General features: G+C 38.3%; 1 long non-coding RNA gene across 3 annotated transcripts in view; it reads left to right on the top strand.

Moving 5' to 3' along the window:
- The window catches only part of LOC140844348 (uncharacterized), a 53,064-nt gene that overhangs the window by 23,785 nt on the left and 14,812 nt on the right, over positions 1-14,467 (top strand). For all 3 annotated transcript variants that reach the window (XR_012122497.1, XR_012122511.1, XR_012122489.1), the window contains one exon: positions 6,549-6,732. This is a non-coding gene — a long non-coding RNA (uncharacterized lncRNA). The remainder of the gene's footprint in view (positions 1-6,548; positions 6,733-14,467) is intronic.

Genomic DNA, 14,467 nt, shown 5'->3' with positions numbered 1-14,467 from the left:
TGGACATATAAGAGGCCCTCCGGACACAGTGTCCTGGTTTGTGTTTTCTTATCACTTTATATAGTAGAAGTGGGAAGAAAGCTTGATTAGAAGTCAGAAGAGGGGAGTTTTGTGTCCTCTCTAATAGTTATTACTACTGCTTGATTTGGAAAATTCTTAATTCCTGTCTCCCTGATGACCACATGTCTTTTGACCGGGCAGGGTCAAGTGAGGAGCATCCGAGCAGGTGCCATGCCCACTGAGAGGCGGTTTCCCAAAGTCAGGCTCTCTTGCTTTTCCCCTTTGCTTCTCCCCTTTCCCTCTCTTCCTCTTTAACTTAGTTTTTCTCTCTCCCTCTCCTCCCTCCTTTATTCCTCTTTCTCTTTCTTCCTTTCTTTTCATTTTTTCAATCCTTTTTCCTTCCCCTATTCTTTCTCAGCCAAACTTCCTCACTTTTTTGAGCCCTTTGTTAGTTATTAGCTCCAACCCCACCCCTCACCGCTGTCCTGGTATTCCCCCACAAACACATACCACAGCCCTGGTGCCCTCCGCTGCCCCCCCATCTCCCCACCACAGCCCCAGTACCCTCTGCTGTCCCCCCCACCCCCACACCACAGCCCCAGTACCCTCCACCGTCCCCCTGGACTGCAGTCCTGAGAGGATGTACAGTTGTTCACTAGGATACCTATAAACAAAACTGGGCAGAGGAGACAGAATAAGCAAAAACTTAGAACAAATGAAATGATAAGAGAAAGGGAAAAGTTAGCATGAGGCTGGGCAAAAGGAAGGAGAGAACTATGGTTAGACAAAGCATCCTCATTGTCTTGAAGGAGAAAACATACATTCTTCAAGAAAGACAAATTTTTTCCTGTTACTAAGTCTGAAGCAAATTTCTTACATGAATCTTACAGGAGACACACAATTCTGTTCTCAATAAGATCTTTACCACTAAAGCAAGGGCAGGTATCCAGGTGTTTATTGTATGCTCTAACGTAAGCTGAGGGCAGGAGGGGAGAATCTCAGTCTGTTTGGTGTCAGACATGTGCCCGTGTTCTGGTGTCTTAACTTCTTGATGAATAGGTTTTATACAGAGACAAAGCCTAGAGCACATAATGCAGCCTGAGTTTCCCCTGATGGGGTCACATTAACAGTGACAACCCCTGCTGACTTGTTCCTGATCCCTCCTGCTCATCTGGAGGCAGTCTCTTACAAAGTGTCCTCACTTTATACTTCAGGCACCGGGGCAGTCTCACATACATGCGTATACTGTCTGGTAGACTGCAATGCCCACATAACATCTGCTGAGTTCTTCCTCTCTTGCACTAACCTCTTTCCACAACACTTTGACCTTGAAACGACTTGAGAGTTTGCACTACAGCCATTACAGCCAATGAGCTTCATTAACAGTGTTGTAACTTCAGAGTTCTCCCAAACGTGCCGTGGTTGTTCAGCATCCCCAGAGAAGCCAAGCACCAAGAGAGAGAGATTTCAGGTGACGGCAGTCCTGGAGTCTTCAGTGTGCCAAGGCCACAAGTTAGCCATGGAGAGGGAGGGAGAGCGTCTCTCGTCCGTGTTAGTCACGCTTGCTCACCGAGTTACCAGGCAAGGCTGCTCGTGGCCTGTTGCACATGCTGGCAGCAGAACTGTCTCCTTCACTAAATCTTTTCTCAGACTCTTTCCGTAGATGGCATCCATGATTCAGGGGCTGGGTCAGGAGACGTGCATGACCTCCCCACCCTCTTGTACTTTTCTTCTCTTCTTTCCTCAACTCCTGCTTAAACATAAGCTCAAATGAAAGTCTGAGGGACCCACACCATCAGTCCACCCCATGTTCCCACACATGTCAGAGCCCCACAGTGAACCCAACTCAGGCTCACATTGGGATCCAGTTACATCTTGAAGAATAAATGTGAGTCTTTTGATTCAATTGAGTTGAATAACAAAGTTGTATAAAATAATCTTAAAGAATAAATACAGAATTCCATGGTGCTCCATACATACAAATTATTTGTATCATTAAAATGCATTGATTATTATTTGTAGAGGAAATTTCAGGCTAGAACAGAGGAAAGTTTGTCCCCTTAAAATCTAATGAAGAGCATCATGGGAAATGTGCTGGAATTAGTGATGATGTCTTTGGCTGCCAATAACAGAAAACTCAGGTGCTGTTATTCATTTTAAAAAGGAGTGTGGGGAGAATAGAATCCCAGTGGAGTAGTTCTTTATGCTGCTGTATTTTCTTCTATGTGATTCTCTTGGCTACCCCCTCTGCCATTTGTTGGCCTTATTCTCAGGCAAGATCACCGCGTCAGTTCCAGGGGACACATCCAAAGAAGACAATGTCCAGAAGAAGCAAGAGAACTTATCTTTCTTTCTTTCTCTCTTTCTGAGTGACAAAACTTTTCCCTGTCACTGCCAAGCAAACCACCATTCATGTCTCACAGGCCAGAATTAGCTCTCACGTCCATTCTTAAACCAGTCACTTGGGGAATAAAACTCGCTTAATTGGCCTAGATTAATCACATGGGGTGGAAGGGACCTTGGGAAGTTAACCCTCCAGACCTCTCCCATGGTTGTGCAGTTACACAGTATGCCAGCTGTCTGTGGACATTTCTTAGGGTCTGCTAGTCCTTGCCTTTTTGGTCCCGCCATGATGTACACCTAGAGGTACTCGTGTGTCATAAACCGGTAATTTGTGTAGAACCAGCTGCAAACTTCAGCTTTAAGTCTTTTTGGCTTTATTGTTCCTTTCTGTAAGATATCCAGACAGAAAAGTAATCAAGTCAGATATCATCTTTCTCCAAGTCTCCAGTTCCAGTCTCTCTTGTGAGCATTGGCACTGCTTATACAATTAGCCCCTGGACATTTACACAGCAACTTCCATGGTGCCTGTGGTGGTTTGGCATTGCCTCTATTTCAACTGCCTTCTGTTGGGCCTTCTTAAAGGGAAGAGTCTGGAAAACTAAAAAAGTTAAAAACAAAACAAAACACTACATATTCCAGACTCTTTTGTAGCTAGGCTTCTGGGTTCAAAATAGGTTCTGCCTACCAGATGTATTCCTGTGGGGTTGGGACAGCAGATAGGAAGCAAGGCCATAGTCTGGCTGCACTGGCCTTGTGCTACTGCCGAGCGGAGTCCTGGTGAGGTGTTGGGCTTTTCTGCGACACTGGCTCAGGGTCTAGTCACTTGCTCTGTGGCTATGGAGAGCAGCTGATGTGACCCCACCAGCTTCACAATTCTGGATCACAGTTACAGTGGTGGGTTCTTGGGATCAAGAATTTCTGTGGCAGCCTCCTGAAGCCCCCTCATCCTGATGTGGCAAAAGTAACAACTCCCTTGGAAAACCAGCTCAGTAGTCTTCCTCTGGCAGTTATTTCTGGAGGTTCTGCCAGGAATCATTTCCTCTAATGCTGCCAATTATTTTTAAGCATTTAATTCCTTCCTTTAAATCTTTTTCTCCTTAAATTAACTCTAGTGTTTTTTGGCTGAATCCTGACTGATAGAACTTTCTGTTGTCATTTCAAACTCAATGTGTTTAAAATGAAACAATGCTCACCTTTGCTAATGAGCTCTCATTTCTGGCATCGTTAGGTATTGTCACGCACTATATTGTCACCCACCATTATCTCTTTTCTTCCTCTTCTTGTTCTTTTATAACCAATCAAATCCTTCAAAACATCTCCTCTTATGTATACCTTTCTTTCTAGTCCTCATGCTAAAATTAAGACTAGACATTACCACCTCCTCTTAGGCCTGAAACATTTCAGTAGTCCCTTGACTATTCTCAACTCCACTTCTCTTTACTCTTCACTTGATCACAGCCTCAAATGTCAAATTTATCTTCATAAAATATCATTTTTATCATAGCACTACTATATAGTGACACAAATCTTAAATAGTTTTCCTAAATTCAGAGCTTTGCATTCAGTGCTGTCTAAAATCTTGTTTCAGCCTATCTTTTCAAATAGATCTTCTTCTGGGGGTGGGTAGGTACTTTGTGGAGACTTCACTATGTGAGAACTGCATGTTGTATACTTGACTGGTATAAATCTTAACAGCAGCTCTTCAAGATAAGTATGGTGATACTAATTTTACAAGTGAGCTCACTGTAACTTAGGTGAGTTAAACAGCTTTTCAGCATAAAAGAGCAAACTAGTAGTAGACCTAGAATACAAACCTACATTGAGCGGTGCCAATGCTCAGCATAACATGTATGTATATGAATTCTCTCCCATTGTCATGGTAGTCTGTTGAGTGTCTCTGGAATATGCACATTCCCACTCTTGGACCTATACTAACATTTTTTTCTCTCACCCCTCCATGAATTCCCTTTTCCCTCTATTCATATTACTAAGTTTCAAATCTCAGTTGAGAAGTTTGCTTCTCTATGAAAGCTAATTTGAACTTTTTAGAAATTTTCTGAAATTGAAGTCATTTACTATCTGGTAATTGGTATTATGAAATCTCATATTGAAATGTGGTATTTTTTATTTAACTTGCTTCACTACTCATGCATAAGTCTTCCTCCAGTCGTCAGTAGGCTCATTGAGGCCAGGATGACATTCTATATTTCTACAACTCCTATGTCCACCTAAGGTACACTAGAAATTGCAGTGAATTTGAAATTAGCAGAGCTATAGTCCTCATCCCACCACTTATCACCCTTGTGACTTAAACAAAGTAACCAACTTTGGGGGCGCTTTTATGTTACTTGTGAGATAGAGCTTGAAATAGCTTCCCCTCTCTTTTTCACAAGTCTTTAAGACTTCTCAGACTACGGAATGTTCTCTGACAATCAAATGTACATGTATAAAAATGCACTCATTATTTATTGAAGTATGGAATTTAATAAACAATTAAAGGAATTCCTGTGTTTCTTGAAACCACTTGTGGGCCTAGGTTAGTAATCCCTTTCAACAGAGTCGCTGTGAGAATCAGATTAAATACTGCATGGGAAAGCTCTACATAAACCTATAAAATGTTCTTTGAAGTAATATGGAATTCAACAAAAGGTGAGATGACTAAATGAATGAAGGAACCTTAGGACTAAAAGAGAGATTTTAAGAATTCGTCCAGTTCATTCCTCCTGCTTTCAAAAGGGTATTCCTAGAACTAGTGTAGAAGATTATAATTATAATAAAGAACTCCAGAGAGATGAATTTCTACAATTCAGACTTAAGGCAATAGGTCACTGTCAAAATTTCTTTCTTATGTAGAAATGAGTAACTTACAAAAGAAGACATGCAAATGTCTAGTGAACATGAGTAAAAAATTCACACTAGCTGATAGTTAAAGAAATGCTAACTGAAACCACAGTGAAATACCGTTGTATATGTATCACCATGTGGTTAGTAGATAGAATAGTAGTAGTCAGTGCTGGTGAGGGGGTGGTATACTCACATGTTAGTGGAAGTAACTTGGTTTAAGCTTTCTGGAGGGCCATTTGGTAACATGTAAAAAAAAGTTCTAATTGCATACCTATTTACTATACAACTTTTATTTTTAGAAATTTCCCCCATGGTGCACCCCGCCAGTTATCAAAACCATAATATATTTACCAGGGTATTGTGAAGCATTATTTATAAATATACAATACTGAAGACACTGCAGAATTAGTTAACTACATTTTAACATATTCATGTAAGGGATGCTATGAAGCCTTCTAGCTGTGGTTGTAGAGTATTCAGTAATACAGAAAGATATTCATATTGTTCTGAAAAAAAAGCAAACTCGTAAAATTATATGTACAATGTAGAAGAAAGGATATATTTTTATGCATAGAAAGCAAAGCCAGAGAGGACATATACCAATATGATAATAGTGATTATCCCTGGGTGAAGAGATAAGAAAGTTTGTAATTTTATTCTTTTTGTTTATTTGTGCTTTTAACTTTTTAAGGAGTAAGCATACATTCGTTTTACAATAAGAAACAAGGTGTTCCTAATTTTCAATGAAATGGAATACAGCTGATGACCATCTTCTATATAGAACATTGACATAATTTATGGACTTATGATCATTTTAAAGCCCCCTTCTTACATATAGCCAGTTAAAGCCAATGCAAGTTTCTTATTTTTTTCTCCTAATTTGCATCTTACTTGAGTTTCCTTGATTCTCTTTTGTTATGGTACTATGTACCCCAGACTTATTTCTGAAGTCATTAACCTCTTCTCTCATGTTCTGGATTTCTTTGACATGAATCTAGGATGGAGATAAGATTCCTTCCCGGAGCTGCACTGAGGTTGGGGTCATCAGTGGCTTGCTTTGATGTAAAAAGACATTGGGAATTTAGATTCTGAATGCCTGGTTGTGATCCCAGCTCAGTCTTTTCCTAGTTATATAAACTTTTTAGGACTCTTTATCCTCCTTCAGACTTAGTTTCCGTTTTCTGTTTAAGTGGTAATAATATGCATACACACATACATACATATGCATATATCCATACACATTTCATTGAAGTCAAAGGGCTGTGTTAATGGCTAAATGAGATAATATATTTGAGAAAGCTTTACAAACCTGAAAGTACTCTAGTACATGTCTGAGTTACATTTCTTCTCTTGTCACGCAGATTGGCAAAGGAATGGGGAGAAGGAGGTGCTTCAGAGGAGCAGAGAAACCTGTTAACCTGAAGACCCAGAGTTACAGACGGATGGTGTTAGTATATGGTAGCCCCCCTTATCCATGGCTCTGCTGTCCTCAGCTTCAGTTTCCATGGTCCTGAGGAAGATAATCCTCCTTCTGATAACTGCCAGGTTAGTAGTAGCCCAATGGTTTGTCACCGTGCCTATGTTGTTCACCTCACCTCCTGGCCTCACATAGACATTTTATTATCTCACATGATCACAAGAGGGAGAAAGGTGAATTCAGTACAATAAGACATTTTGAGAGAGAGAGGGAAGAGACCACATACATGTAACTTTTATTACAGTGTATTGTTATAATTATTCTATTTTATCATTAATTATTGGTGTTGATCTCTTACTGTGCCTAATGTATAAAATAGACTTTACCATAGCTATGCATGTTCAGGAAAAGATACAGTATATATAGGGTTTGATACTATCTACAGTTCCAGGCATCCACTGGAGGTCTTGAAATGTATCCCCACAGATAAGGGGGGCTACTATACACCAGTGTGGTCACATCATGGCTTCTAGTCACTTCTATGGACTCTGCCTTTCTTTGTCTTCCTCCCCATTAAAAACTAAATTAAATATGTTAAGAGAAAACTTCCACTTTCAAACAGCCTATATTGGCACGGTTTTCTTTTTTACTGGCTCTGAAAATTGACATGCGACCAAATCATTTAACCTCTGGTCATAGAGATATAAGGGGCCATACTCTTCTGTAATGACAGAAAGGCATCTCCAATTTAGTAGAGGCCAGGAAAGCTGGGAATGGTGATCATTTCTTCATGAATGCCTCATGTTGGCACAGGATCCTCTGCAATCCTCTTGTGAAATAAAGGGAGACTCAGAAAATTGGAGTCACTTTCCATCCCAAAGTTTGTGACAGAGTCAAAATAAAAGTATTCAGAGCAAAGCTCAGTGCATATTATACTTGTCTCTTTACTCTATTTCTGGGACTTAACAAAATCTTCAAGACCAGGTACATAATTTGCATATTATACTTAGAAAATGCCATCAGTCTTTCTGTGAGCATGATTGTGTGTGGGAATAAATTAAAAGTAAAACAATTGTCAGGTTTTCCCATATTCACACTAGATAAAGTTATCATTATCCAATCAAAACATTCCTTGGGTCTTATCAGTTGATTTTAAGGCTTAGTAATAAGGTATGTATGCTGGTCATTTTGCTTTGTGTTGGGCGGATATATCTGATTCTGTTTTATATATATCTGATTCTGTTCATTCAGTGGTATTACCTCAGTGTAGGAAGATGCATATGGGATTGCCATCTTGAATTTTTCTTCTTGGTTATGCTCCAACTCTCACCCCAGATTTTACAGTAATTAATGCAAAGGGGACTTTCTTTCCTTTGTTTTGGATCGCAGATGTGAATGTGTTAAAATTTCTAGGGACAGGAAAGATAAGTGGTTGCTGCTTTGTTTTCTCTTGCTTCCTCCATACATGAAACCATTGTGATAGATCTTCAGGAAGAGATTCAGTCGCAGATGGCAGAGGTCAGTGTCTTGTGTATTCAATGTCGTCAGTAATAAAGTCAGGACTTATGCTAACTGAATGTTAATAAGTAAGTACAAGGACCTTGGAAAGTCATTATTCTGGTCATTCGCTTCATCATATTACTCCAACAGGCTCAGGAGGCCAATGCAAAGAGATTTTTAAGCAAGTATCAAGAAAGGCCAGAAAAATTAGGAAACAATTGAAATGCTATATAGATTGTAAGGTTCATGTGATATGCTATAGCTCAGCAGAAGGAGAATTTTAAAATGTAATTTCTTTGTAGCAGAGGAATAGGATTACTTCTTACCAAAGGAAATCTGTCTTTATCCAAATCAAAACATTATGTTTTTCTTGTCTGAATAGTACGATTCTTTCTAAATACAATGGTCTTATATAGGCACAAGCTACAGGTTCCTTGAATGAAGTTCATTACGTAACATTGGAAATATTTTTCTTGATAAAGTAGTTATGCATCAATACATTTTGATAAGTTGGTGGGGAGAAGCTAAAATTGGATGTACTGGAAATACATATAAATGTAAATCAACTCCTATCTCCCATTTTTCTGCATTTTCCTCTTAAATTTTGTTTCTTCACAGTATGAAGATTAATGCTGTGTTTATGCATTCAGTCCAGGCTTGGGTTTCACCTTTTGCCTCCTCTCTAATCTTCTGTTCTTTATCCTCAGTGGATTGTTATGACCATGAAACTGAGAAGGAAGCCACACTGGCACAAGTTAGACAGACAGACAGACAGACAGACAGACAGACAGACACACACACACACACACACACGCACACACACACGCACACACACACCTCATACACACACACACACAGAGTAAACTTGTCCTCATACACACACACACACACAGAGTAAACTTGTCCTCATACACACACACACACACACACACGCACGCACTCACTCACACACACACACACACAGAGTAAACTTGTCCTCATACACACACACACACAAGCTGAGAAGGAAGCCACACTGGCACAAGTTACACACACACACACACACACACACACACACACACACACACACACACACACACACACAGTAAACTTGTCCTCATGCAATGATAAACCCTAGAGGAAAGCACCATCAGTTGAATGGTCCATAAGGAAAAAGCATTCCAGGTCCTCAGGGGAAGAAAGAACGCTATGAAATCTTTTCTCTGTACTAATTTGAAATCCCTAGGACATACTCACTTCATCAGAATCCTTGCTAATTAATGTTAAAAGAGAATCTTACAATTTAAAAGCTGTAAGTCCTTTATACATTAAAAATTCCTTTATGAATTTTAGAATTCCTATTATGTGCTCTTGTTATTACATATATGTACCTCTCTATATATCCATCCACTCATCCATGCATTTAATGTTGATGGAACTCAGATTCAATCCCTTCAGCATTGTGTTATATCACCAGGAGATATATCAAATCTAATTTTTGTTCCTTTGTGATGTTAGCTGCTACTGGCTGTCAATACTTAGATCTATACATTCATTTGGGGTTATAAAATGGTGTTATTCTATTATTCTACCTAATTCTATCATGTTTATTTAACAGCTGAAAAGATTTTTGAGGACATAATTCCCCTCATATATCATTTGGTTGTCTAGTGATAGTGCTGTGTTTTTATTTACCCAGGATTCAAAATAAATTGGTTCTTATGAACTCGTGGATTTCAAATATAATTTATATATATTTGATAGTTTTCAATCCATTGCAATGATTAGTCTTATTGCAATGTAAATAGTTTCATCTTTGGATAGTGGGGGCCTTATGAATCTGTTTCTTAGTCTTTTTGGCATGATCCTGGTGGTCTTAGATATATTCCTTGTTATCCATTTGCTATGTTGAGATGTTTCAGGGTCACTTTGAAAATTTCCTAATTCTGCCCTGAATCAGCCATTTCTTTGAGAAGCCCTTGTTTGATTTTTCAAGACCATAACCTGGCTTCTAGAGATGCTTATTTCTACTTGAGTGGTTATTTTTCTAGGCCTTTTCATTGGTAAGAGCTAGGATACACACACATGTATATATGATATATATTATGTATGCATATATATTTATATAATGCATTGTGCAAATGACTTATATTATTAATATATAATATGTACTGTGTATTTTATTACATAAAATACAAAATAATACTGGAATAAATATTTTAGTATATAAAAATACTTATAAATTCATACCAATATCTATATTTATGTTTGGAATTAAAGTGGTCTTTGTTAACTGCGTTTATAATATTTCTATCTGCTAAATTCCACACCAAGAATCTTAGTTCTTAAGGACACAGGAGTTAACAGAATTTAAAAATCTCCATAATTGTTTATTATTCCTTTGTACTTGTACAGTAGTGTCAGAATAACTAAAACTACACTGCCAATTATAAAAAACTAAAAAGAATTATTATTAGTGATAGTTAATTAAACATACTAATAATTATTTTTTAATTTTTTTATTAAGGTATGATTGATATACACTCTCATGAAGGTTTCACATGAAAGAACAATGTGGTTAATACATTTACCCATATTATCAAGTCCCCACCCATACCCCAATGCAGTCACTGTCCACCAGTGCAGCAAGATGCCACAGATCCACTATGTGCCTATTCTGTGATAACACGGTTCTCCCCGTGATCCCCCACACCATGTGTACTAAACATAATACCCCTCAGTCCCCTTCTCCCTCTCTCCCCACCCGGTCTCCCACACCCCTTCCCTTTGGTAACCACTAGTTCACTCTCGGAGTCTCTGAGTCTGCTGCCATTTTGTTCCTTCAGTTTTGCTTCATTGTTATACTCCACAAATGAGGGAAATCATTTGGCATTTGTCTTTCTCTGCCTGGCTTATTTCACTGAGCCAACTCCAGTCCTCCAACTCCATCCTTGTCGTTGTGAACGGTAGGATTTGTTTCTTTCTTAAGGCTGAATAGTATTCCATTGTATATAATATGTACCACATATTCTTTATCCATTCATCTACTGATGGACACTTAGGTTGCTTCCATATCTTGGCTATTGTGAAAAGTGCTGTGATAAACATAGGGGTGCATATATCTTTTTGAGTCTGAGAAGTTGTATTCTTTGGGTAAATTCCAAGGAGTAGGATTCCAGGGTCAAATGGTATTTCTATTTTTAGTATTTTGAGGAACCTCCATATTGCTTTCTACAATGGTTGAACTAGCTTACATTCTCACTGGCAGTGTAGGAGGGTTCCCCTTTCTGTGCATCCTCGCCAGCATTTGTTGTTGTTAGTGTTTTCGATGCTGGCCATCCTTACTGGTGTGAGGTGATATCTCATTGTGGTTTTAATTTGCATTTCCCTGATGATTAGTGATGTGGAGCATCTTTTCATGTGTGTGTTGGCCATCTGAATTTCTTCTTTGGAGAACTGTCTCTTCATATCCTCTGCCCATTTGTTAATTGGGTTATTTGCTTTTTGGGTGTTGAGGTGTGTAAATCCTTTATATATTTTGGATGTTAACCCCTTGTCAGATATGTCATTTACAAATATGTTCTCCTATACTGTAAGATGCCTTTTTGTTTTGTGGGTGATGTCCTTTGCCATACAAAAACTTTTTAGTTTGATGTAGTTCCATGAGTTGATTTTTGCTTTTGTTTCCCTTTCTCAAGGAGATGGGTTCAGGAAGAAGTTGCTCATGCTTATATTCAGGAGATGTTTGCTTATGTTGTCTTCTAAGAGTTTTATGGTTTCATGACTTATATTCAAGTCTTTAATCCATTTCAAGTTTACTTTTGTGTATGGGGTTATACAATAATCCAGTTTCATTCTCTTGCATGTAGCTGTCCAGTTTTGCTAACACCAGCTGTTGAAGAGATTCTCATTTCTCCATTGTATGTCCACGGCTCCTTTATCATATATTAATTGACCCTATATGCTTGGGTTTATATCAAGGCTCTCTAGTCTGTTCCATTGGTCTTTGGGTCTGTTCTTATGCCAGTACCAAATGGTCTTGATTACTGTGGCTTTGTAGTAGAGCTTGAAGTTGGGGAGTGTAATTCCCCATGCATTATTCTTCCTTCCCAGGATTGCTTTGGCTATTCGAGGTCTTTTGTGGTTCCATATGAATTTTAGGACGATTTTCTCTAGTTCGATGAAGAATGCTGTTGGTATTTTGATAGGAATTGCATTGAATCTATAGATTGCTTTAGGCAGGATGGCCATTTTGACAATACTAATTCTTTCTATGCATGAGCACGGGATGTGCTTCCATTTATTGGTATCTTCTTTAATTTCTCTCATGAGTGTTTTGTAGTTTTCAGAGTATAGGTCTTTCACTTCCTTGGTTAGGTTTATTCCTAAGTATTTTATTCTTTTTGATGCAATTGTGAATGGGATTGTTTTCCTGATTTCGCTTTCTGCTAGTTCATTGTTAGTTTATAGGAAAGCCACAGATTTCTGTGTATTAATTTTGTATCCTGCAACTTTTCTGAATTCACATATTACATTTAGTAGTTTTGTAGTGGATTCTTTAGGGTTTTTTATGTACAATATCATGTCATCTGCAAACAGGGACAGTTTAACTTCTTCCTTGCCAGTCTGGATGCCTTTTATTTCTTTGTGTTGTCTGATTGCCGTGTCTAGGACCTCCAGTACTATGTTGAATAGAAGTGGGGAGAGTGGACATCTTTGTCTTGTTCCCGATATTAAAGGAAAGGCTTTCAGCTTCTCACTGTTAAGTATGATGTTGACTGTGGGTTTGTCATATATGGCCTTTATTATATTGAGGTACTTGCCCTCTATACCCATTTTGTTGAGAGTTTTTATCATGAATGGATGTTGAAATTTTGTCAAATGCTTTTTCAGCATCTATAGAGATAATTATGTCATTTTTGTCCTTCTTTTTGTTGATAGTGGATGATGTTAATGGATTTTCAAATGTTGTACCATCCTTGCATCCCTGGGATGAATCCCACTTGGTCATGATGTATGATCCTTTTGACGTATTTTTGAATTTGGTTTGCTAATATTTTTTTGAGTATTTTTGCATCTATGTTCATCAGGAATATTGGTCTGTAGTTTTCTTTTTTTGTGGTATCTTTGCCTGGTTTTGGTATTAGAGTGATGCTGGCCTCATAGAATGAGTTTGGAAGTAGTCCCTCCTCTTCTGTTTTTTGGAAAAGTTTAAGGAGAATGGGTGTTAGGTCTTCACTAAATGCTTGATGAAATTCAGCGTTGAAGCCATCTGGTCTAGGAGTTTTGTTCTTAGGTAGGTTTTTGATTACCAGTTCCATTTCGTTGTTGGTAATTGGTGTGTTCAGATTTTCTGTTTCTTCCTGGGTCAGCCTTGGAAAAAGTTGTCCATTTCTTCTAGGTTATCCAGTTTGTTAGCATTTAATTTTTCATAGTATTCTCTAATGATTCTTTGTATTTCTGTGGTGTCCATAGTGATTTTTTCCTTTCTCATTTCTTATTCTGTTAATGTGCGTAGAGTCTCTTTTTTACTTGATAAGCCTGGCTAGAGGTTTATCTATTTTGTTTATTTTCTCAAAGAACCAGCTCTTGCTTTCATTGATTTTTTCTGTTGTTTTATTCTTCTCAAATTTATTTCTGCTCTAATTCTTTATTATGTCCCTCCTTCTACTGACTTTGGGCCTCCTTTGTTCTTCTTTTTGTACTTTTGTTAATTGTGAGTTTACACTGCTCATTTGGGATTGTTCTTCTTTCCTGAGGTAGGTGTGTATAGCAATATACTTTCTTCTTAGCCCAGCCTTGGCTGCATCCTACAGGTTTTGCAGTGTTGAATTATTGTTGTCATTTGTCTCCATATATTTCTTGATGTCTCTTTTTATTTGTTCATTGATCCATTGGTTATTTAGGAGCATGTTGTGAAGTCTCCACGTGTTTGTGGGATTTTTCATTTTCTTTGCGTAATTTATTTCTAGTTTCATACGTTTGTGGTCTGAGAAACTGGTTGGTACAATTTCAATCTTTTTGTAATTACTGAGGCTCTTTTTGTGGCCTAGTGTATGATCTCTTCTTGAAAATGTTCCATGTGCACTTGAGGAGAATGTGTATTCTGTTGCTTTTGGGTGTAGAGTTCTGTAGATGTCTGTTAGGTCCATCTGTTCTACTGTGTTGTTCAGTGCCTCTGTCTCCTTACTTATCTTCTGTCTGTTGATCTGTCCTTCAGAGTGAGTGGAGTGTTGAAATCTCCTAGAATGAATGCATTGCATTCTATTTCCCCTTTTAATTATGTTACTATTTGTTTCATATATAGTGGGTGCTCCTGTATTGGGAGCATAGATATTCATATATTCATAATGGCTATATCTTCTTGTTGGATTGACCCCTTTA

Source organism: Manis javanica, chromosome 1 (genome assembly GCF_040802235.1).
Source record: "Manis javanica isolate MJ-LG chromosome 1, MJ_LKY, whole genome shotgun sequence".
NCBI classification, from domain to species: Eukaryota; Metazoa; Chordata; class Mammalia; order Pholidota; family Manidae; genus Manis; species Manis javanica.
The sequence above is the reverse complement of the archived record's forward strand: the minus strand, read 5'-3'. Positions and strand labels throughout refer to the sequence as shown.